Raw genomic sequence first — 24421 nt, forward strand, 5'->3', positions numbered from 1 at the left:
TAGAATAAGACAACCATAAGTATTCTTTATGGGCATTGTATAATATTTTATCATGTGTATATATTGTTTATAATTTGTGTTAATTGCATTTTTAATGGGGTTGCTGTATTTTTGAAACATATGACATCCATATTTTTATGGGCATCTTTTTATCAGCCACCTCGTTGGGCATTTTGCCTGTTGTGGCGTTGTATTTGTATTTGTATTTGTATTTGTATAATAGTCTTCAACCTCTCAGGCATTATGAGTCAGAAAAAAAAATCATTAAACCTGAGAACCAGCAAGTCATACTGCGGCACCTAGTTTCACACAGTGGCTCCTAAATGGGTGGGTCCAACCCCACAGGGGGTCTGAGTCAAACGTGGGACTTTATATTACTGGGGAATTTCAATGTATTCTGAGATTGTTTTTCGTCAAATATTCATTTTTATTAATTCTAAAATAATGTTTTTATGAAATATCTATTGCGTGTCTCTAATTATTTTTTCATTAAGATGAATTCTCACTAATGCTGAAAATATTTCTCACAACGATTCCAGAAATATTTTTCATTAATTCTAAAATGTTTCTTCTGATAATTCTGACAATATTTTTCATTGATTATGAAGTTTCATGAATTGCGAAATAATTTTTGCCACTACACAATTGCGAAATCTGTTCTCTTACCAATTTTTAAGTTTTTTTTATTAATTTCAAATTTATTTATTTTAACAACTAAGAGATCATTTCTCTGTCATTAATTCTTAAACTAGTTTTCTCATTAATTCTGAGGTATTTTTTTTTATAATTCTGAAATTATTTCTCTTACTAGCTCTGAAATGGTCTCAAAAATAATTTTGAAATCACTTCTTTCACTAATTGTGGAATAAATTTCTTCATTGTTTTTTTTTTTTAAGAATTCCCATAAATTTTGTAACTATGTGATAATTTTGTCGGCGTGTCACTGCAAAAATCCTCAGCCCTCTGATTAGGTTTGTTAATTGCCTCTGAAAAAAAATGGATTATGTTTACAGCTAATACATGCTAAGAGAATTATAGAGGGTGTATAGGAAAGTCCCTTTATCCTGTAATAACACGTGAACCGTTGATCCTAAAAGCATACTTTCAACTGCGAAAAAGTATCGAAATAATAACGTGTAGATCTCAGATACGGCATTCATATTGCAAGAGGCTGCTGCATACTGAAAAAAAAATTCAACATTATATTTCATCACAATGTCCCAAAAAACCCTTAGAAAGTTGTTGTTTCCGTCTCTCCTGAGAACAACAATAAACATTCCGTGTTAAGTGCAAATACAAATACAACGCCACAACAGGCAAAATGCCCAACGAGGTGGCTGAGAAAAAGATGCCCATAAAAATATGGATGTCATATATTTCAAAAATATAGCAACCCAATTAAAAATGCAATTAACAAAAATTGTAAAAAATATATACACATAACGTATTCGTAGAGATGTTCGAATTCAAAACTCGCTGATAATGAAGAAAAAGAGCAGCATGCGAAGCGTAGACTGAGCGTGTACATTACTTTAAGCGGTCTCTGCTTTCATTTTCAGCGATTTTTCGAATTATAATATCTCGGTGAATATTAACACTGAGAAACGAGGCATTTCGGAGAGATAGGGCAATAACTTCCTAATTGGGCTTTTTAGGACAGGGTGAATGAATAAATCTTTTTTTATTTAAATAACTGTACACCCCGTTGCAATATGAATGACTTATATGAGGTTCTCATATCATTTGAATACTTTTTCTAATTAGAAGTATACTTCTAGGATGAATGGTTCATGAGTTATTCCAGGATATGGGATATGTATGCACCCTGTGCACTTAGTATGATACTATGAATTATTCCACATACTGTGAATATATAATCCTCAACAAAATCGAAGCTCGAGAGTATCCGGACAGAGTGCGCAGTGAGGATAACCAACAAAATAAGGAGCGTTTAAGAGAGGTTCTACTATATTCCCACCCCCTATATAAGAACAAAATAAATTTTTAATTGTTTTGGTTGTCTTCTTGTCATGAAGATTCAAATTCATCAGATGTCCTGGCTCATACGATATGCATGATATCACGGGAGGTACCTCGCGATCGAGAGCGAGACTGCGAAATTTCCATCGAAGACAAAACATGAAATTTTCTCATAGATAGATATAGCAAGAAAAGGGAGTGAATGAGTGCTCATGTGTGTGTGTGTGTGTGTGAGAGAGAGAGAGAGAGAGTTCAGTGATTGATGACGCTGTCACAATATACTAAAACATTAAGTACCCACTCTTCGGGCATCAAGTGCTCAACCGCACATCGCCTGTAACCATCTTCGATTCGGGAGCAGCCAGCCCTTCCCCAACTAATACATTGTCTAGAGATAATGCATTAGAACGCGGAATTTCCACGCCATTAAACGTGTCTTGTTGCTGATATTAGTGCATCTATCATTCATCTTTCAACTCACTCGCTAACCCCTTCTCTCTCATCTCATCATTTTCTCCCTCTACATACTTCAAACGGCGGTAAATATGGAAACAAAAACAAGAGTGGAACGAGCTCATAAAACTTCAATCATTATAAGTTTGGTAGGAAGAGAGATTCTTTAGTGCGGTGTGGTTGTGTTGTACATGCGTATATTCTGCTTTTGCTCTCATCTCTATCGTTAAGTGAAGTCCCAAGTGTGTTCCAGATTCACGGGGGGTTTTATGAGCCGCTGTAATAAGGTCCCAAAAGATGGTGTTTGTTGATCGGAGAATGCCAAGATTTTTACTCTCGCAAGACTTTTTCGGCGAAAATCCGCTATTGCTGATGCAAATAGCATCAAAATTTAATCCCTTGGAAGAAGAAATATATGCCTTGTATACTAAGTGATATTTTTATATTGTGCTAGCTGTAATATCCGTCACTTGAACGGGTTTTCTTCAATTACTGGGAGGATTGACCATTATAACAAACTATTATGCATAATAATGGTATCATTTAAAAGAAGTGACAAACCATTGTTGAGACATAGTCATGGGTTTGCATTGAAACCCATTGCTAGGGAACAACGGTAACCAAAGTAAATATTCCGAAAGTGATTGTTGAAGCTCAGAAACCATTGTTGCCTGACAGTTTTTGCCCATTTTGGACATTTGCCCATCTTTGACAAACGTTTGAAGTGGCCTATCGTTCAAGTCACGTCCCGTTTGGTATACATGCAAAATTTGATAACGATAGGTCTAAAATTGTAGGTTTGTATAAAGAACAAACACGCACGCAGGCACAGAAATCATTTTTATAATTATAGATATACAGTCTAATCCCGTTATAACGACCTCCGAGAGACCGGAGAAATCGCTTTGCTATAACGAAATGTCGTTCAAAAGAATTCCAGGTTTATGCATTATTCTTATACAAGCTTATCTGGGGAATTAGAAAAGTGTTCGTTAAAACGAGATTTTCGCTTTATCGGTATTCGTTAAAACGGGATTCGACTGTATAACGTTCTTCGATATGCAAAAGTATCATAACTATGTATTTCAGATGCAAAATTTAAAAAAAAAAATTATTTACAACTCCAGAGGTATGAAATTCACTTTATACTGGAAAAATAATAGGAAACTATAGAATTTCATATATGTTACGTACGGCATACCGTAAGTGTGATGCGCATACGTTGTCATATGCTTTCTGTGTGTACGTTCGCCCGACTCTGGAGTTCTGTTCGCAAGTATGGAGCCCTTACAAAATCAAGGACATACAGCTCCTCGAAAAGCCACAGAGGTCGTTTACTAAACGAATACCTGGCATGAGCGGTCTATCTTATTGCCAGAGACTTCAATTTCTGGGTTTACACTCACTGGAATGGCGTAGAATCGCTGCAGGTCTGAAGATGTGCTACAAACTAGTCCACCAAATTGTTTATCTACCATCGAGAGAGTCTTTCTTTGAGATCATAGACAGGCGAGTTAACCTACGTAGGCATCGCTTCCAAATAAGAATACCAATGGCTAGAAGAGATTGCTTTTTCCACGGATATAGATGCCGTGTGGCAAGAATATGGAACAGTCTTCCATCAGAACTTGTATGTGCCTCCTACGCAAGATTTGCTTCCACTATTGGGGATTTCGACCTGGCTCCGTATGCGAAGTGCTTCCCGTACTGACTATTATTTTTTCTTCTTTCTTCCAGTATAAGTGCATTTCATGCCTTCTGGGGTTATTGTAAATAAATAAATAAATAAATAAATAAATAAATATATATATATACTTTATATGCTACATATATATATATATAGTCAGAAGGGTAAGCATAACTTCGCATACGGAGCCAGGTCGAAATCTTCAATAACGGAAGCAAATCCAGCTTAGAAGGTGCATACAAGTTCTGATGGCACTGTTTCATATCCTATCCTCGCACGGAATCTGTACCTGTGGATAAAGCAATCCCTTCTGGCTGTTGGTATTCTTAGTTGGAAGTGATGACTAAATATTTTGGCTAGTCTGGCCATGATCTCGAAGAAATGTTCTCCCGATGGTAGATGAACCATTTGGTGGACAATTTGTAGCATATCTTCAGATAGATAGATAGAACCGCTCACAACCCCGGATTGATGCAAAGTACCTTACTTCCGTTATATCTCAGAGCTGCAGCGATTCTACTCCATTTCAGAGAGTGAAAATTCAGGAATCCAACCCTCTCGTAATGAGATTAGCTACTTATGGCAGCTATTCATTTGCTAAAGCCATTGCTGTGGCTTTTCTAGGAGCTTTATGTCGTTAATTTTGTAAAAACTCTATACTTGTGAACAGAACTCCAGAGTCGGCGGAAAGCATACGACAACGCATGCGCATCACATTTGTGATACGCCGTGTATAACTTGTATGAAATTCCATTAACTTTGCAAACTATGCCATGATAATGTTCAGTAAAATCCAGGATGCGGCTCATTGCAATACCCAAATCCATGCACGTATCTAATTGCTGCAAAGTGTCGTTACCTAATTCGGAATATTCAGGGCCGGTGCATCTGCAAATGTATTTGACCCGCTTTTGATGACAAATAAACTGCAAAAGTTGTTGACATGCAATGTTTAGGCCCTTCTACAGGAGAGAGTAACTTTACGTCATTAGCGAAATGCAATTGAGTGGTGCCCAATCAATGATGGGTGATCGCCATCCCTGTGATATTGTGATACCGTAGGTGTACAAACTAAATAAGATCGGGTCTACAACTGATCCCTGGACGGTTCCGCTTTGTACCAGGCATTCTCTGGACATGACGCTCACTACACGAACGTGATGAACCCTCTCTGATGGCAGTACTTGAATTATCCTCACAACTAACTACTTATTAACTAGTTTCCGTTTTCAACGGTCACGATGGAAAAAAGTGCTGGGCTTTAAAATGTTCAATCAGACCATTTTGTTGTAGGCAAGTATTGAGTCGGCATATGATTTGTATTTAAACGGGACAGATTTACCGTATATACTCGTGCATAAGCAGAGATTTTTTGTGTTCGAATATTTCTTCTGAAATTCGAGGGTCGGCTTATAAACGGGTCGTTTTCTGAGGGGAAGAAATTCAACCACACTTGTTGATTCCGGCCCAAAAAGTGGGTTGCACCTGGCGCACGAAACAGAGCCATCTTTGGTGATGGCAATTGGCTAATCCGACTTGCAGGCCGTCGTTTGTTTGTGTTTCAACGTTTCTTCAATACTAGTGGTCGCCATTTTCAGGAGAAATGATATTACTGAAACAAAACCAACTGAACGTGGATCTTTGGCAGAGAGCCGCGGATTCTAAGAATCTTTCTCTGTATGTATTGGGTATTCAATTATTCTACATTGATCTTTGCAAATGACATTACAGTGTTCTTAATGAGTACTGCTGATAAAAGAATAGAGACTTCGGGAAATAAGGAAAAGGAATCAGAGACGAAGTCACAAGTCCGGCCATAACTATCCCTCATTCCATCGCAGCATCCATCCATATTAATCAAAAAATACAACTTAATACCAGACCTTAATCCATCAATTTTTCCGGGGGGGGGGGGGAGTTTGATGTTATATTTATACTTTCGAGTGGCTTGGCCTACGCTATTGTTTTCTGATTGGTCGATCATCGGCTGGCGGCAAATTAGAGACATTTCTTAAGTTGGAAAGAAAGAAAAAAGAAAGAGCTATCATAACTGCATCATTTGGGACTCCCGGGCCGATCATAGCACTGAGACCCGAACAAGTTGGACACAATTGATATTGATTGCTTTGCAAAAGCATCAAAGGCTCCACTCATGTGACACGAGACCCCAGGATATGATTTTGGTAAACCCATGCATTGGCACAGCAGTTTTTCCAAAGACGTTACCAAAATAAATATCAATCCACACATTACGAGTGCAAAAAGAAACAAAACAAGCGAGTTCCATAGAACGGCATAATAATAATAATAAGAAATCTTTAATAGTCTCGCCTGTAAAATTTCCTTTGTGCGATGCCCTTTACCTCCGTCTAGAGATATGTATCGGTAACGCGCGCGTGGAATCATCGGAGATACAAACACAATTTAAAATATATATATATATTTCTCTCCCCTTGTGAAAACACACAAGCTAGAAGAGCCACCAGTGAGATTCGAACTCGCGACCCCTGGTTCAAGAGACCAGCGCTCTTACCACTGAATTATGGCAGCTACATAGTGCATGGCCTGTGCGTGGTTGAGATGGTGCACGAGTAGTATGGCCCTGTTCCCATTTGTAAAGAGAAATATTATTACAGTCCACGCACGAGATTTTACGCACCTCCAATTTACGAACACATTCTTTATTACGAACTGGTCCTCTGTCTCGAACAGTAATATATAGAGCTAATGTTAAAGTCTGCTCTATTTTACGAACTTCTTCCGCGTATTTCTTCCGCTATTTATTTTTTTCGGTTATTGCACTCCTGGTGCCCTCGAGTTCGTCGTAATCAAAAGTAAACTTCAATTCGGACGTTCTACGTGTCTTAAGAGAAAACAGAGGAAGAGAGGGGAGGTAGAAAAGTGTTCGCTAATGTGTTATCACCAGCCTACAGTTTTTCTGTGAACACACGACAGGTGGGAGGGTTCGTTTATTGGCAGGTTTGACCACGAATTCAAGAAGCTTTTACAACGTAATTCACTCTGTGCAATGTGATTGGATAAACTGGCGGTTTCAGAAACGGTATGGTACATTAGGTTATTGATAGATCATTTCCAAGTCGACAGTCGACGGAGTTCTATTTCGTCTCAATTGCCGTTCGTCTATTTTCCTCTTCGCAATGTCAACAAAACCGATGCTTGGCAGTAGATGAAAAAAAAGAAAACATTTTGAGAAAGGAATTAATGCGCGAACTCTTACAAACACATATAAATTGCCAAAAAGTACGGGAATCAAAAAAATTACATCCTCTAAATCAAAGACCAGCAATAAGTCGTTTTTACGGAAGGTGGTTCTAGCGGCGTTTCCCCAACCTGAAAATATTTCAGAGAAGAAAGATTAGTGTGAAATGTTATCCTCCATCAATTTTAAGGAATCTTATATTTACTAAAATGTTGCGATGAAGTAGATAAAAATAAGGGATTTTATGGAAATCATCAATAAAGAGATAAATGACTCAGATTTTTTTTTGTTTTCCGAATTTTCTAATAACTTGCGAACTAATCAAGTCCGCGTCAGGGTTCGTAAAAACGAGCGTGGACTGTAATTATTATTTACATAGAAGTGCATTCGCTTCTTTCATTTATGCAATTTACATAAATCTCGCAAAATTATGTTAGATTAATGTAAATAGTGTGAAATCATCCTACGATTTATTCCGAAAACCAGTTGAACATCATCACAAAATCTATTTAAAAAGCATTTCATTTCTCAGATCATTTTTCAATTTCTCTGGAATCTAAAAGAAAATAAAGGGTAAAAACGAAAGTAGAACCGAAAACTTTTTGGGTCGTTAAGGCGTTTTAGCTGACCTCGGTAGGTGGCGCTTTCGATTCCCCCGATATGTCTCTCTCTTTCTCTCTTTTCCCGTGACGTCATTTTCAGGAAAAACATTAGGAAGGGCCCCCAGAACTGCAGAAATTTCCCTTCAGTTTGGATGAAGCAGCAGATCGGCGAACAGCAAGGCAAGTAAAAGGCATAAAAACACAACCCCCACATTCCCCCCCGTCTTTTATACCTCGTGGCACAGAAATTTTGGAGTGAGTTTTGGCTGGTGCCCTGAAAAGAAAAGATCAATACACAGGAAAACAGTACGAGAATCAGATCCCACGCATCTGGAGCATCTTCTTTTCTCTCCAAACAATTTTTCCTCATCCTTTTCTTCTTCTTCTTCTTCAGAGAAGATAGATCACGAATATTTGAGATGAACTCGAACACTTCCGTCTTCTGAAAACATCTGTGTGTGTTATCATTAACTTAAACAGTGATTTGTTTCTTCTTCTTCGAGACTCGAACACAAAAGAATTAAACATTCTGGTAGTGAATTATTTTGAAAAATCATTGCTGTGGGGAAACATTTGCCGTTTATCAAAGGTAAGATAAATCACCGCTTATTCCTACAACAGCAATAAATTAAGAGTTCTTTCGAACGAAATAGTCATTGAAATAGAAAACAATTTTTGGATATTAATATTATATTTTGAAATATCTTGAAAGTTTGCATCGATATTTTGTGGCTTTTAAGGCTCCTTCAGAAAGTAACGAATAACATAACGCATTATAATTACGCTTCGCATTCAGAATCTAATGATGATCGTTGCTATCTGATTATATTGATTAATTGATTGTCGATCGGCCAATCATTATTGAAGAAATTGTTATCATTCATTTCAATTACGTCGAATATAAATAGCGTATAGCATTTGTAAATGTAAATATCGTTTTGCAGTTTCATGGCATTCCGTTTTGTTTTTAATCTGTGTGCGAGTATAGATAAGATTTGGTAAATATTGAAGTATATTGAAATTAAAAAAAATGAAATGAAACTAATAGACATGAACAATAAATCAAACAATGAATCGTAAAAAAATTCCGCCAACTAATATTTTTCAAAATATTATTATGGAAAATTTCCCGATAGTGACTACTGAAATATTATATTTAAAAATACATCAAACACAGCTTGATCTTGATTTTTTTCGCACTCCGTTAGAAGATAAGAAACAAGATAAAACATTGTAATTGCGCTTCGCATTCAGCATCTAGTGATGATTGGCGCTATCTGATTATGTTGGTAAATTGATTTGACGATTGGTATTTGAGGATTATTTATTTCACCATGTTGGACATAGATTGCGTTTTGCATTCTTAAACCTGCATTTTTTTTCCAGTTTTTATGGGGTTTCGTTTTGATCTTGTTTTATATTTTTGTGGCATAAAATTTAGATTTCATCTATATCAAAATAATAACAAAAAATTATTAAAAGATTTTATATAAAATTAGAATGATGTTTTTATTTTTAAATATATTAAAAGATATTGTGTTAGAAGAAATTTATATTTCAGAATTTTATCGAAACGAAATATTTCCAGAAATTTGCGAGTTGACAAATTTAGAGTTGGTGCTTGAAATGTTTCGTTCTTTCGCTAATAAATGTAATGTCATTAATATGTTTGCAATACACCGATGAATGCGTACTCTTAATAGTTCGCAAATTATCCAGATTGACTATTCCAATATTTTGGTAGGTTAAATTACTCTTTATTACGGAAATACAAGAAATAGCTTTAATTCAGATAACGAATTTGCCGATTTAAGTAGAAAACAGGAATTTTGCTAAACGATGCTTTTGTTACACTGCCCCGGAAAATATTCAATCATATTTAAGTATAAGATTTATCGAATGAGTTTCACGCATAAAGATGGCTATAAAAATGACTTTGCTGATGAGAATAAGACCGTCAGATGCGTATGTCTTTGATTAAACATTTCTTAAAAATGACTTTCTTTATCAAAGATTTTTCATTTTTCACAATTGAAATATATTTGTCGATTGCGCGTGTGGATGTAGAAACGTACTTGTTTTTTAGCAAGTTAGTTCAGTACTTACAACTTAAATTGAAATTACTCGAACGGATGATTTCGTATAATCTGTTATATCATACCTTGAAGTGCTTTTCTGAATGTACAGCGTCGTTCATAAAGCATTTGGGATTTTATTATGTACATGTCAATCTGATTTTAGCTCTTGCGGTACAATACTGTAAAAAACAAAAAAAAACTGATAATTTATTATTATACGAGAAATTAATATTGTGGTGATGTGGTAGGAGTCAAAAAGACCCTTACAATTCTGAGTGGGAATGTTAGCTCCGAGGTGCGAGTTTTTCCAGACAGAGTAACTTCTGAAAACGAATTAATTTCGACTTACTGGGATAGCCGGTTTTCTGACTGGTTTTATGAGACCACAAAGATTCATCACATTATCTATAAAACGCTGGGTACGTAGATGAATTCGCATCATTGGTCAGGGATTCCGGATTACCAAACTTCATATGTTCGCGGTACTTTTGGAATTAGATTAGAATTTCAAACATCTCGTGGCATCCCTGATCTATTTCGAAGCACTTCGACATATCCTTAATGTATCATGGCGCATTGGTTGGAAATCAATGCGCTAGGTTGGAAATCAATAGCTATGTTGAATATAATTTTATCCCCAAAAATATCTCGTGGTACCCATGAACAACCACACTTCATAGGCACACCACTTGTGAATCACTATGCTAGACGATGTAGATTATTTCGCTTTCTAAATCAGTATCTACGTTTCTCACTCAAATTTTTCTTGAAATAAATCAAAGCTGCATTTAAATAACTTAGATTATAATATAAAATTGTATTTTTTTATTCTCTCAGTTTGTCTCTAGTGCATCTGTTAATGAATATGATATTCATGATTTTATCTAACTTTCTAAAACTCTAGCCACAAATGACATTTTTGAAAACGTGGAAGTTAGTATATGAATGTGATGTACCGTATCTTTTGTATTGTTTTTAGTAGGATATATATTTTTATGTTTCCAAAGGAAAAAGATATGTACCGAAAGATATGTATCGCCGTGTATCTCAACTTATCCGTCGCTGTGCTCACTAATTATAAGCGGCACTTACACCTTTATTTATAAAAATAGAAATTTCCAAGAGATAAGAACTATGAGCATTATCATACATTAAAACATTAATTTAATGAATTGATTGAATTTGATTGTAATTAAAGTTCCGGTGCACTCTGAGTAGTTTTTCTCAAACACTGCTCATTCGAATGCAGCCAAATTTTTGGGATATATTAATGAGGCCATGAAGGAGAAATTTCTGAAACATAAAAAAGTTCAATTCTCGACCACCAGATGAAAAAACTGTGCTTTTTATTGCATTTTACATTTTACAATGGTCCGTATAGCGTATATATCAAGTTCGGATTCGATGGAATGCCTCCATCAGAACGGGCGCTACATAGTAGTTTGAGTATACTGAGGGTGTTACAATGTAGCACTCGTCAGTATATACTGAAACTACTCCGACCATAGACTAAAGATATTATTCTTACTCTGTGACTCCGACCTATGTAGCGCCAGTTCTGGGGGACGTATTCTATTGAAACTTGGCATGTACGCGTTATGGCCCATGGGAAAATGAAAAATTCATTAAAAAAGCTTCACTTTTTCACCTTGTGTTCGAAATCAAACTATATTTTTTATTTCATGAATCTCTCTCCCAGGGTCTCATTAAGATATAACAAAATTTTGGTTGCATTCGGATGAGCAGTTTTTGAGTAAAACTACTCAGAGTGCGCCAGAACTTTAATTATAATCTCCCTGTATATATAGAACAATTTTTTTCCCATTGGGTGTTTACGCAAAAAAATACGGTAGAGCATGCAGTGAGAAAAGTAAGCTACTGGTCAGTACAATAACAACATTTCCCCGACTCTAACATGGCGGAGGAAACTTAGCGCGAATCAGGATGGAAGTCTTCTCACGTCCAAAGGAGATAACGAGGCGGATAAAAAATGGCATTTCGTTATATCATAACTAACTATGGCATGACTTCGAAGGAAACACTTCTTATTTTCCCGTATTTCGTTGATTCTATTTCCACGGAGAACGAAACAAAAAAACGACAAAAAGATGAAGTTTTTATTATATATTAATGCGTGCTGTACATTAACTTATACGTTGTTACTCCACTTCATCATGCACTTTTCTCAGTTTTGATCTTTCTCCCCCCCCCCCCACGGAAAATACTCGATGTTTACGGAGGACGTGGCGTTTATGGAGTGTTGCAGAATAAACTTCTGTTGCGTTGTCGTGTTAACGCATGGTGATATATACGAGGAATAACATATGAATTTTTACAGATATGTAATGAACTCAGCACAGGAGTTATTTTGACGTGAGTTGTGAGTTACTTTCGGAAGAGACTGAGAGAGAGAAGTTTACCCGATTTTGCAGAATGTAACATCTGACTATGAGTTGTCGTCAAAGGAGAATTGGAGCCTTGTAAATGGTTTCTTGTGTCTGACATTTACGATTTCGAGACTCACACCTCGTGTCTCTGAGGAAAAGAACATAATTACATTCCCGAAAATTTGTCTTTGAAGTCTTATAATGGTGACTAAAGACTGCGACTGGTTCCCACTGATCCATCACGAGTACTGTATTTTTCATTTGAATTCCTTACAATAATTTCATTTGAAGATTGTAATTTAATCAGTCAATCTGTAACACTGTAACGGCATCTCTATGGCGATATAGTAACGTTATAGAGTTGTATATTCATTCTTCTATGACATTACTATAACGTTTGCACGTTATTATACCGACCACTTCCAACAGATATGCTAATTAACTCCATGTTAACCCTTTCATGGATCTTTTTTTCTTCTTTTGGATTTCCCATTTCTCTAATTTATTATTGTTTTGAGAATAGCAATAAATTAAACAATTTTCACTTTATTAAATATATTTGATTCATATAATGGCAAGCCCAAACTCTTATAGTATGATACGCAATTCCCAAAGGAGTATTTAAGAGGAAGTAGGTTAGAAGTTTACTTCTTACGCGAACTTCAAGGAAAATGCAATGATTCCAGATATGGCATTAAATGTACCAACAATTTTGCTTTAGTTTTTGTAGTGTTTAACAGTATACGTTGCACGATTGCTGATCATTTGCTGTCCAGTTTCCGTTCATTGTGTATTAGCAGATATTTTTCCGAGAGAGAAACTATAGGTTACATATATTTTCTTTTTATTTTTTATCATTCTTAGTAAGTTACAAGTATCTCTCTCGAAGGGTCGGTATCATAACTGTTTAAACCCAAAATTATTTTGTTTCGTAAGCTTCATCTTTTACTTGAGAGACTACTGCAAGTCAATCCAGAAAAAAAAATTCGCGATTCGGGACGAAACTTTGTCAACGGCATTGTTTTAGCCTGTGAACTATGGTAGTTGTGTGCATCGACTAGTCATTGAAAACCGGATTCTGGCGAACCCTCTAAGCGGCATTGACGAGATAACTAGCTTCATAAAAGACCCAAATTCTATCATTGGCGAGTCCAGATTTGCTTAGGTGCCGTGGCTTAGGCTCCTCACGAGCGGGAATTGTCAGAAAACTGGAATAAACCAATCATATAGCTCAATTTTTTAAGCAATCAACAAGAACGTTGGTCGGCTGAAGTTGGTTTTCTGTGGTTCCCAACTTCAAGGCGCAAATGCGAGCCGATCTTCCCGTTAAAAAGTCTCGCCACAGAGAGCAACAGTCCTACAACGATAAATCATTCAATCATAACACTTCACTCATAGTTAGAAAAACTTGTGGCAGATGGCAGCACTACACATAACAAGCATTACAGAGAAACAACGAAACTTCACGTCAGGTTTCACTACACGTACACGCACATTCCCGCATGTACCGATTCGTTAGGGGGTTCCGCGGGGGGGGGTGGTGTAGCAGTAGTAGGTAGGGCCTCCAAAAAATGGCTCGGGGATCCATGATGTTCTTAAGTCAGCCACCTCGTTGGGCAATTTGCCTGTTGTGGCGTTGTATTTGTATTTGAAACGTTTGAATTAATGGAAATATGTTACTTTGCATTTGTATTTGTATTAGACTTACATGCAGGCGCTCAGTTTCATTCTGACCACGACGCTTGACTTGAGCAGACTGTATATTTTCCGCTGAGCAGGCCGGGATTTAAGATTGGTAACCAATCCAAGTGGGAATATAGTTATAGTTATAGTAAGACGATGCACATAGTGGTCAAAACGCATTAGTAATTTCGTATTTTTTCGTGTATCTCACTATATCGTCGTTTTTACAATTGTAACTATATCAGGCAAAGCGTCTTTTACTCTTTCAAGTCCCGACAGTTTGTAACGTTATTGCTTAATAGAACACATTTTTTACCATACCTCTTACTCTGCAGAAATGAAAATCTACGAAAGTATTTCATTAAAAAAAAGATATATAAAAACTTATAAACTAAGGGATGTTAAGTAATTTATACATATGTCATAGTGTGAAGCTGTGAGGGACAATTCATCTATTCGTCTAGTAGCTAGATGCCGATTCTAGGTGGAATTACTGCGAATTTCTTTAGCTTTTTCATGATCCTTATAGTTGGATGTCCCTCCCTTGATCCACTTCTTTAGTGGACTAGTTAGAGTTGCCGACGGGACGTACGTACGTTATCGACCTTTAGAGAGGGGTCCCAAAAGGGTTATTTTCGATATTTCTTATATAAATATCGAAAGAAATATTAATTTCTGTCCCAAATTTTTGATTGGATTGGGCTCCCCCACTTACATCTTTGGGTGCCGATGCTACTAAAAAAAGTAGATGCACAAGATACAAAGTCAATTCCAAAGTCTAACCTTATCAAGTTGCACTTTATGGTAGGAAAATCTCCATTTTGAAACAAAATTCGATGGTACAACACTTTGCTCAAATCAAAGAATTGCCACGGCAAAAAATAAACGATAATAATTAACAACGGAACTAAAAAGCTACACAATGGAATTTTTTAGGTTGCTCAGATGTAGAGCTGAACCCTTAAAGCTGTATTGACTAAATATCTCGCCTCCTTAAAAGCTTCTCATTTTGGCATTGACAATGGCTGGCATTTCGTAAAGTTGATTTCACAACGGAACAATTTTCCTCTGCACTCCTTAGCTTGCACCTGCTGACAATCAGAGAAGAAAGCCTACTTCAGTAAAAAATACATGAAATTTTGAAGTAGAGGTTTAGTGACTTCTGCTGTGATTCTTAAAGGGCAGGAGAACTTTCATTCAAATGTTTCTTTTAGTCTTTACAAACCTATAAAAATTGAGCCGGTGAAATACCTTTTAAATAATGTTCGATTCGCAACATGTTTACAAAAATATCTCTCTTTACATTTTTTAATACCGAATACTTCAAAAGTAATTTTTCCGTGTGTATGTAGGGAGAGTACAAGAGTCACTAACCGCACGTGCGTGGGTGTAGTACGAGTGTATTCAGTAGCAAAGATTAGCGTTGTTGTTGTTGCAACCAAACAAACATGGCTCCAGGAAAACGATAAAACTTTCAAGAAACTTTTTTTTTTTTCTCTCTCTCTCCTCAAAGCAATCTCATGCAGAAATTTTTCTCTCGTTCGGCGTAATTTATTATTTTTCAATTTTTTTTTTCTTTTTACCTCTCTTTTCTATTTAGTTGACGGAAGGTCATAGAAATATCGTTACTGGCTCTATGGCCCGCTCTTTATTCGTTTTCCATTTAATCTTTTCTTTTTTCTTTTTTGCCGCAGCTTTTTATCAAGAAAACGCTGTTTTTATTTTTGTATATTCCAAGCCAAAATATAAAAGTAATTCAAAAGAAGCATAAACCTGGAAGCCATAGAAATAAAATATATAAAAAAAAGCATCATTGGATAAATTATGAAAAAAATAGATGGTTATAAAGAAATGAATATTCCCTTATTTTTTCGATCTAGAGGTGCTAAATTTTTATTATCTCTTCGTTCTCTAATGGTTATCCGTTAGTTTATAATAGAAACGCATTCCAGAGCGCAAACTAATTTACAGTCGGACTTTTAATTGTTATTTCGTCATTCCCCACATATTATATTCGTTTCTTTTGCTTTCGTAATTGCTCGGGAAAAACTTATGAAAACAAATATTACAAGAAGAAAATAAATTGGGACCATTTTCATTATGATGTTTTTAATATGAATGAAATGTAGTTATGGGAATAAAATTTAATTTCAGATAATTTTCTTCTCTATGGTCAATTATATATATATATACACATTGTTTTTGGAGGGTTTCCATTCGAAATTACTTAATAGCGTCGCATAATTAAGAAGGGGGTGGTCAAATGTATGTGAAAAATATTTGTGCGTGATTATTTCATAAAACATTATTCTAAGGCAAGGGCGTTCAACTTTCAGGATAGTGCGAGTCGCTTCATTGATATTAAAATGTGTGACGGGTCATTTGATTAAGTGATCTGGAACAGCTCTGAAGGTTACTTACGTGATTGGTAAATATGCCGCGGGCCGCTTGTGTGATCTAGAACGATATCGTGGCTCCCATTAATGCTGTGGGTATGTGCTGCGGGTCACTTTAATTATCTGGGAATGTACCGCGAACCACCTAAGTCATCTAGAACTGTGTCACTAGGTCTTTTGAATGATCTATAAATGTGCCGCGGATTGCTTGAGTGATCTGGCACTGTGCCGTGGGTCACTTGAGTCATCTGTAAATATGTCGCGGATCCCTTAAAAGATCTGTAAATGAGCTGCGGCGCAATTAAGTGATCTAAAACGACACCATCAGTCTGCCTCGGGTCACGCATGCTATTTATAAACATGCCACATGTCGCACAAGGAATTTGAGAATGTGCCGCGGGTTAATTAAGTGATGTGTATGTGCGACGCAAGTCATTTGCACGATCTGTAAATATGTCACATGTCGCACAAGGAATTTGAGAATGTGCCGCGGGTTAATTAAGTGATGTGTATGTGCGACGCAGGTCATTTGCGCGATCTGTAAACATGCCACATGTCGCACAAGGAATTTGAGGATGTTCCGCGGGCAAATTAAGTGATGTGTATGTGCAACGCATATCATTTGCGCGATCTGGAAATGTATAGCTTAATTTATATATTTTATATTTATATATTTACGAATTTAGATTTGGGGTCACGGGCTACACCAGATGACTTCGAGGGCCACGTTTTGCAAGCGGGATATAGGTTCAGTATGTATGCTCTAAGGAAACGAAAACGCACAGCACATATATCTTCAAGGGAAGATTTTTATGTTTTTACTGCAGACAATACCCACGATCTGACCCAATGCCAAAGAAAATATTAATTAAAAATTTTATTATAATTTTTTCATTTAAAGCAATTCTGCGCACATATTTTAAATGTAAGATTATTTATATAATTACCAAAATCAAAAATGTTTTTTTTTTAAAATGAGATTTTATGCCTATTGACAAATTCGGAAAAGAAAACGATATGCTTGAACACTATTTGTTTAAAGACATCATGTCCAATGTGAGGGAAGACGTACTTCGGCTGTTTCTCCGGTTTATACTTTTAGAACTTAAGAATTTATCTTCGCAACATGGCAGGAATACGTAACTTTCGTATTCACGAAATAGATTCAATAAATAAATTGGTAACTTCCATATTTTATGAAAAAATGCGAAAATTTCAAATCTTGATAATTTACTCATTTTGATACAATACAAAAATTATGTCGTTTCTCCAGTTCGTTTTTGTGAATGTGAATGCTAATTTTTTCACTTGAAAAATATTTTTCAAGCGGATGAATGGAATTTTTTTCCATTTGGGAAACAGTTTTGCGGATGAATGGAAATTTTTTTTGATTTGAGAAATGGTTTTGCGGATGAATGAAAAATTTGTTCGATCAGATTCAACTATTTGATCCAGGAGAAACTTTTGAAAACCTCATGGTCGTTTATTTTCAAGTAGATTTCGAAAACGCTTTTGGTGGTTTAAATTATCATGTCTTCGTTCATATGCGCTTTCGAGGTTCAGTCTGAGTACCTACTTTGTCAAGCTAATTAAAGATGTTTATAAAAAACCAAGTTACTCTTGAGAACCGAATCTGGTTTGACGGATCCCACTCATGTTCAAAGGGTCTTTTACAGGGACAAACGTTGAGCCCGAGTTTGTTTTCATTGTACATTATTGAAATTATTGAACGACTAAATAAATCAACTCTATCGCCCCTATCCAACTCGATAAAGACACCCCCATCCGAATATACATTGTTGTTTGCTCTATTAGACTTGGAAACAAATATTTCATAGTTGAGCCTCTCGATACTTGCTCTTTTTGTAATCTGCGTAGGAGTGAAACTTGACAACACCCACAAACACGTATTTTTCTAGTTCTTAATTTACAGAACTTTTCGGGATAATTATTTGCTAATTTGCAACTTTAATCAAGTACTAAGTGCGAATAGCTCCAAAATCAAACATATTTATTATTTTTTTTCTTAACTGCTATATGAGACATCGTCTTTTCTACGCCGATCCATATGAAAATTAAAACCGATTCGTCAGAGACCTGAATAATCTAGTCATGTGTATAAATGTGGTATTATTTTTTTAGTATTAATAATATTATTTTTCTTCGCATAATTATTCGCTGTGTTTCCGCTTAAGTATACAGTGTGAATCCGACCTATTCTTCCAAACGAAAGGGCGTGATAGACCCAAGGGGAGCTTGAAAGAGTCCAACAATCCTCTCCTATTTCGAACCGTTTTCGAGTTATGGTAGATAATCGATTATTTAAAAAAATGCGTCAAGTCTGAAAAAACCAGATTTTGTGAAGTTTTTGAAGAAATTATACGCAAACTAAGTACAAATTTAGAAAGACCAGAAAAAATTCTATACGGTGACATCAATTACATTCAAATATTTATTTTTAATCGCAAGCTACAAGCGCTGAAAGATTGGCAATGTTCAAAATCGAATTGTCGTCAAAATTTTTAATTGTCAAATCCGCAAACAACCTTCTAGCTAAAATCGGTCGAATTTGCCAAACACTCGTCATTCCACTAGCTTTAGAAAGAACTTAGAATAAACAAAATCTGTGTGTGTGTGTGTGTGTCTAGTTCAGGAGAAATTTTGTCGTTTGTTTGCAATACATCACTGAAATCTTTACGTTCGCCGAAGTAATTTTAGTAGAGGTTTTGGCAACAATACGATTTTTCACTTCATGAGTCTCTCAACGCTTGTAGCTCGACATTAAATACGGATATCCTGAAGATAGGGGTAGTTTCACCTTATAGGATTTTTTGTGCAAAATAAAATTGTCGCCAAAATAATAACCACCAATTCCGAATTTTTGTCGGATATCAACTTCGATAAACGCTGATTTCAGTCATGCATTACGAATAAAAGGCTGAATTTCTCCTGAACGAGAAAACTGATATGGTTTATTGCAAGCTATTTCTCTGAAGCTGATGGAATGGACAAGCTTTTGACAAATTTCACCGATTTTAGCTAGAAGGGTGTTTGCAGAAGTGGCGATTAAAAGTTTTGGCGAAAATTCGATGGTGGAAAATTCGAACTGTGGCGATGTTTCAGCGCTTGTAGCTCGCCATTAAAACCAGATATTTCACTGTAATTGGTGTTACCTCATAGCATTTTTTCTGTTTTTTGCAAATATATATGCTGAGTTTGCGTAAATGTCTTCAGAAACTTCACAAACTTTATTTTTGCAGAATATAGATTGGATTTTTTTTTTTTTTGCGAATGCATGCGATTTTTTGATTTGAGAAAAATTCTTGTGAATGAATGCAAAATTTTCGATCTGAAAATATTTTCGTGCATTTTTTGTGAATGAATACAAAATTTTTAACTTTCATTGTTTTGAATTTACTCGAAATTTCCGATTTGGAAATTTCTTTTGGTGGAATTTGGAATTTTTATTGGCAAAATTTTGTATCTCTACACATGTGGTGTCCTGATTGGATGGATATTCCTACCTGATTTCTATTAATATTAATTATTTCATCATAATGGAAATATTGTGTCCATCTCACCTATAATCTCATAGTCCTATAATTTTACTAATCCCATGATTGTGCAAAATTTAAGAACAGGACATTTTTCACAGAAAATCGGAATATGACTGTACCAATGTTGGAGGAAAATTCATGCGGTTTAGGTACTGTGGAAAATTCTCATCCTTCCGTCCTAGCCGCACCGTGTGAACAGAAACATTCGAAACCTCTGCTATAGACATACCAATGGAATTTTCCAACCCTGGAAATGACGACTGAAAGCGGTGATTAACAAATGCTGCTGTTTCAGAAGGCAAACCTATGTAATTGTACGAAAGCGTGATGAATGATTAATGACATAAAGCGGATTGTGAGAGTAAGATGAGAATTCCATCTCACGTAAAGACCACCGGAAAGACACCCGCTATTGATTAGACTGCAAAATTATTAGGTCGGATTACGAAGTCACTCGAAACACGGTTAAGAAAGTTACTTGTGATATCAGATCTTGATTGATCAAGGGCTTCATTCTCTCCAAGCTGAAATGAAATCAGAGAATTACCCAAGATTATTATACACGTGGTGTCGATTATTTAGGAGAAGACAATATCTCAATTGTTTTCGTGCAGTATTTATTATAGAAATGTACCAATGACTTGCATATGAAACCATGCATCAAAATATACTATTGAAAAATATATTCATTGCAATGAAAATAAACATGTCATTCATTCTCAAAGGGCAACCACATTTTTATAAGAACTGCATTTCAATCTCATGTTTTACGGTTTGTTGTCTGTTCTTTTGAAATTTCGGGTACTGAATATCAGTGGTTCTCAACCTGGGGCTATGTAACCCCTCCCCGGTCCTGAGTTATTCTACGATAATCAAGTGGAAGGAGGGGAGCCATAATCGTTGGTTTAGGTCACAGAGAGATGTGACGAAAATAGGGTAGGCTGTGTCATACACACGGCAGCCAGATCTGACATCAATACGTTTTTGTCCCCAGCCTCGCGTGGTTGATACTAGCTTCATGGCCCCCACCCTCTAAGATTGAGGCTTACAGGGCTCCATACCGGGTGCCCATGTGCATCTGACGATACCATCGCTTTTTGATTTCATTGAGACATATGAGCGTTTAAAGAATTTTTTCATTACACAACTTTTTGCGAATGCTCTCCAGTATCATCAGGTGATTGAAAAATCGTATTTACGTGAAAAATATCAGAAAAGAAACGAAGTTTTTAATGAAATATGATGGAAAAATGTTAGTTCATTAAAAATACCCATTAAAACTGTCCATAGAACCAGGTTCACAATATCGCATGTCCCCATCCTGGCATGGCCAGGGCATCATGCCCAGAGCCCATAGGAAACTTACACGATGAGATCTGGTACAGCACTATGATTTTCGAGAGTGAGTGTTTGAAGCTTCTAACTAAATAGGGCCCCTGATGAACACTTTGCACGGGCAGGAGGGGCATGAAGCCAATTTAAGTGTGTAGGAGGGAGGGAGGGAGAGAACGGGTGCTTGCTACATGGGATATAGCGCAATGCGGGGCAAATTTGAATAGTCAAGAAAATTAATTAGAGTAGAATGGGTAGAATGGTAAAAGGGTGGCAACACCAAAAATCCGCCTTTGGCTATAGAGCAAAGGATAGGTCAGTAAGTGACCAAAAGAGTGAACTAGAGAGAGTGCAAACATGTGAGTGACCAATAAAGTTGCCGAGTGAGCGAAGGATGAAAAGAGAGACCTTTTCTCTTTCGCGGAGCTGCGTTGCACAATATTTTCAGGCCAGATATGCGGAAATTCTGCTGCTTGCGCGCCAGTTACTTGTTTATATAGGGTGACTATATGACGTGCAATTTGCGAAATATTCCCGTAATTTTGGCGTCACAATCTTTCCGTGAAATGTGTTGTTTCCCCCTTATTTTCAACAAAGCTTATTTGATTTTTTTTTTAATCAACAATGATTTTCAACATTATTTTCATGACATAAATTGTCACCTTTGACAATTTTTTTGTTGGCTGTAAATGGAAACTTTACTTGCTTTTGACAATTTTTTTTTTGCAATAATTGGTAATCCGTATTTGTATAAAGAAAATTTGGTCAGCATAGTTACCACGTTGTAGTAATGATAATTTTCTACCGGAACATTTTTCGCGGACCGGATAGAATTTTTCGGAGGGCCGTGTGGGATGTGCCCCCGTTGACCTAGTGAGTGTGCACGTGACAATCAAAAGAATGATTGAGACAGGAAAGTACTTACGGGGGGGGGGAAGAGGAGGAGGGCTGAACCGGCTATATAGCCCAAGCCCAAGGTGGCAAATTTGAGGAATGAGTGGTCAAGAAAATTGGACTAAAATTGGTTAAACGGTGGCAAAACCATAAATATCCTCTCCTGTTTGTGACTGAGCTCTACACGAGGGTCGATCATCACGTTTGTTCGCAATGGAGAATCCTCAATTTCAATGGACGCCTTAATTAATCCTCGGTCTAAATAACTAGAGGGATTCGAGGCGAATGCTTTCGCGAGAGCGTGATCTAAATCCCTTCAAGGTTAATGAGATTCGTGTCCCGCAACTCGCCTGGGCTCAGTTGGTTTCCAGGAACTTTCATTGCTATTTCAATGAATGTCATCAAGTCCAATGGGCTCTTTTTTTCCCCTTGTCTCAGCCCGCTTGTACGAGAAGAAGGTCTGAAAGAATATCGTAAGAGGATTTACTAACCATTGATAAGCATCTCAATCTTGTTGGACTCTATTCAATCTCGTGGGCCATTTCTGTCTCTTGGAGAGGGGGGGGGGATACGGGGGGGAAAACATCACTATTTCTTTCCCGTAGTTGTTCTTTTTATTCCTCCCTGTACTTCTTTCTCTAGGGTAAAAAAAAGTCTGTGCTCCCATTTGCTGGACACCATTCCGCCGCCTTACACCGTTTGCGCTGATTAATGGTGCCACATCTGACGGGAGATTCCCCAAAAGATTCCATCTTTCAGATTTGCAAGGAAATATACTGTCGTTTCTCAGGAACGTGGAGGTCTCTGTGTACTAAAAAAAAGAAAAAAACTGGAGTAGGAGGAGAAGTCAGCTCTATTAAGAAGTTTGGAAAGGTTCTTGTATATAGAGAGAGAAAGCGAAAAAAGAGTTTACATCTGTATGTATGGTTGCAAAGAAAACTTTCCTCTTATCTTTACTCTGGCTTCCAATTCATAACACATTGAAAGCAGTAGAAAAAAATAAGAACAACCCACACAACACATTGACAACTTCATCGTTGTGAAAGCAGTCATCTAACATCAATTTTTCACACGAGAAATGCACGCCTTCTTTCTTTTTTTCTTCCCATTGAAACGATTTGGAGAAGTTGATAAGATGAATAGCCAGTTATCTACAGGAAAAGCATGAAAGCATTTACGTTAAATCGTTTCCAGTTATGGCTATGAGAACGTTTAAGAAGGTTCTAGAGATGATGACGGGACGGGACGTGGGGATGGGTAAGCGTTGCCTCCGGTTGGTGTTAAATTTGAAGGTGGGAAAAAGAGTTCATTTACGCACACGATTGTAAATATTTTTATTTAAGGATATATATGTTGCGGCAAAAGCCCGAAATCGAACTGACCGGCCAGTTGACCCAGCTAGTGTTCGATTTTCAGGCTTTAGCCAATCAGTTAGCGCAGTGGCCGGAGATTCCTGGCCAAACCAAAGACGTAATTTGGGGTCATCGCAAAGTTGTTGTTTTTTTTTTTTGAGAGAGATAATTTTAAATTGTGAAAGATAATTTTAAATTGTGAAAGATAATTATGGTCATTATAATTACAGTTAGCTATGGCAACCCTAACGACTAAGGAATCGGGGATTATCGATATCTTAGGGCAGTGTTTCTGAAGGTGTGCGTCGTGGCTCCTAGGGGCGTCACCGATCTTTGTGATGGGCGTCGCGGAAAGTTGGAGATATTGAATCGTACACCTATTTATGTTTTGAAGTGGTTCTTCTACATGGGAAAATATCTACAAAAGTAATCTGGGGAGCCGCAGATGAATCACGAATTGGGTAAGGGATCCGTGGGTGACAAAAGTTTGAAAACCACTTTCTTAGGGTATTGATATACAGGGTGGCAAAAAGTCCGTAGAAACTTTAAAAATTCATAAAAACCGGAAAAATAACCGAAATAAAAAACGGTTTGCAGTGACATAGCATGGGGCAGGAAAAATAAATAAAAAATAGCCGATAGGTGGCGCTGACACACACAAGTCAAAGAAAAGTTACGCAAATAATGAACAGAATGCCTCCAAATCGTTTATTACAGCAGCATGTGTTCCACATGACCACCACCACCACAGAGGAAAACACATTGCCGGCGAGTCACAAATCCAGCAATGGCAGAGTGCA

At 36.8% G+C, this 24421-nt stretch overlaps 1 protein-coding gene and 1 non-coding gene across 2 annotated transcripts in view; one reads left to right on the forward strand and one right to left on the reverse strand.

The window, feature by feature from the left end:
• Positions 1-6597: 6597 nt before the first annotated feature.
• On the reverse strand, positions 6598-6670 carry TRNAK-CUU (transfer RNA lysine (anticodon CUU)). Its single transcript has one exon. It is a non-coding gene; the product is annotated as a tRNA-Lys (tRNA).
• A 1398-nt stretch (positions 6671-8068) lies between these two features.
• LOC149078298 (uncharacterized) overlaps positions 8069-24421 on the forward strand; it is a 135014-nt gene continuing 118661 nt past the window's right edge. The window contains exon 1 of the mRNA XM_089241937.1: positions 8069-8531. The gene's annotated coding sequence lies outside the window, so the exon portion shown is untranslated. The remainder of the gene's footprint in view (positions 8532-24421) is intronic.

Source organism: Pholcus phalangioides, unplaced genomic scaffold, assembly GCF_987345545.1.
Source record: "Pholcus phalangioides strain wild (caught in Gottingen) unplaced genomic scaffold, Ppha-v1.0 ptg000014l_1, whole genome shotgun sequence".
Taxonomy (NCBI): Eukaryota; Metazoa; Arthropoda; class Arachnida; order Araneae; family Pholcidae; genus Pholcus; species Pholcus phalangioides.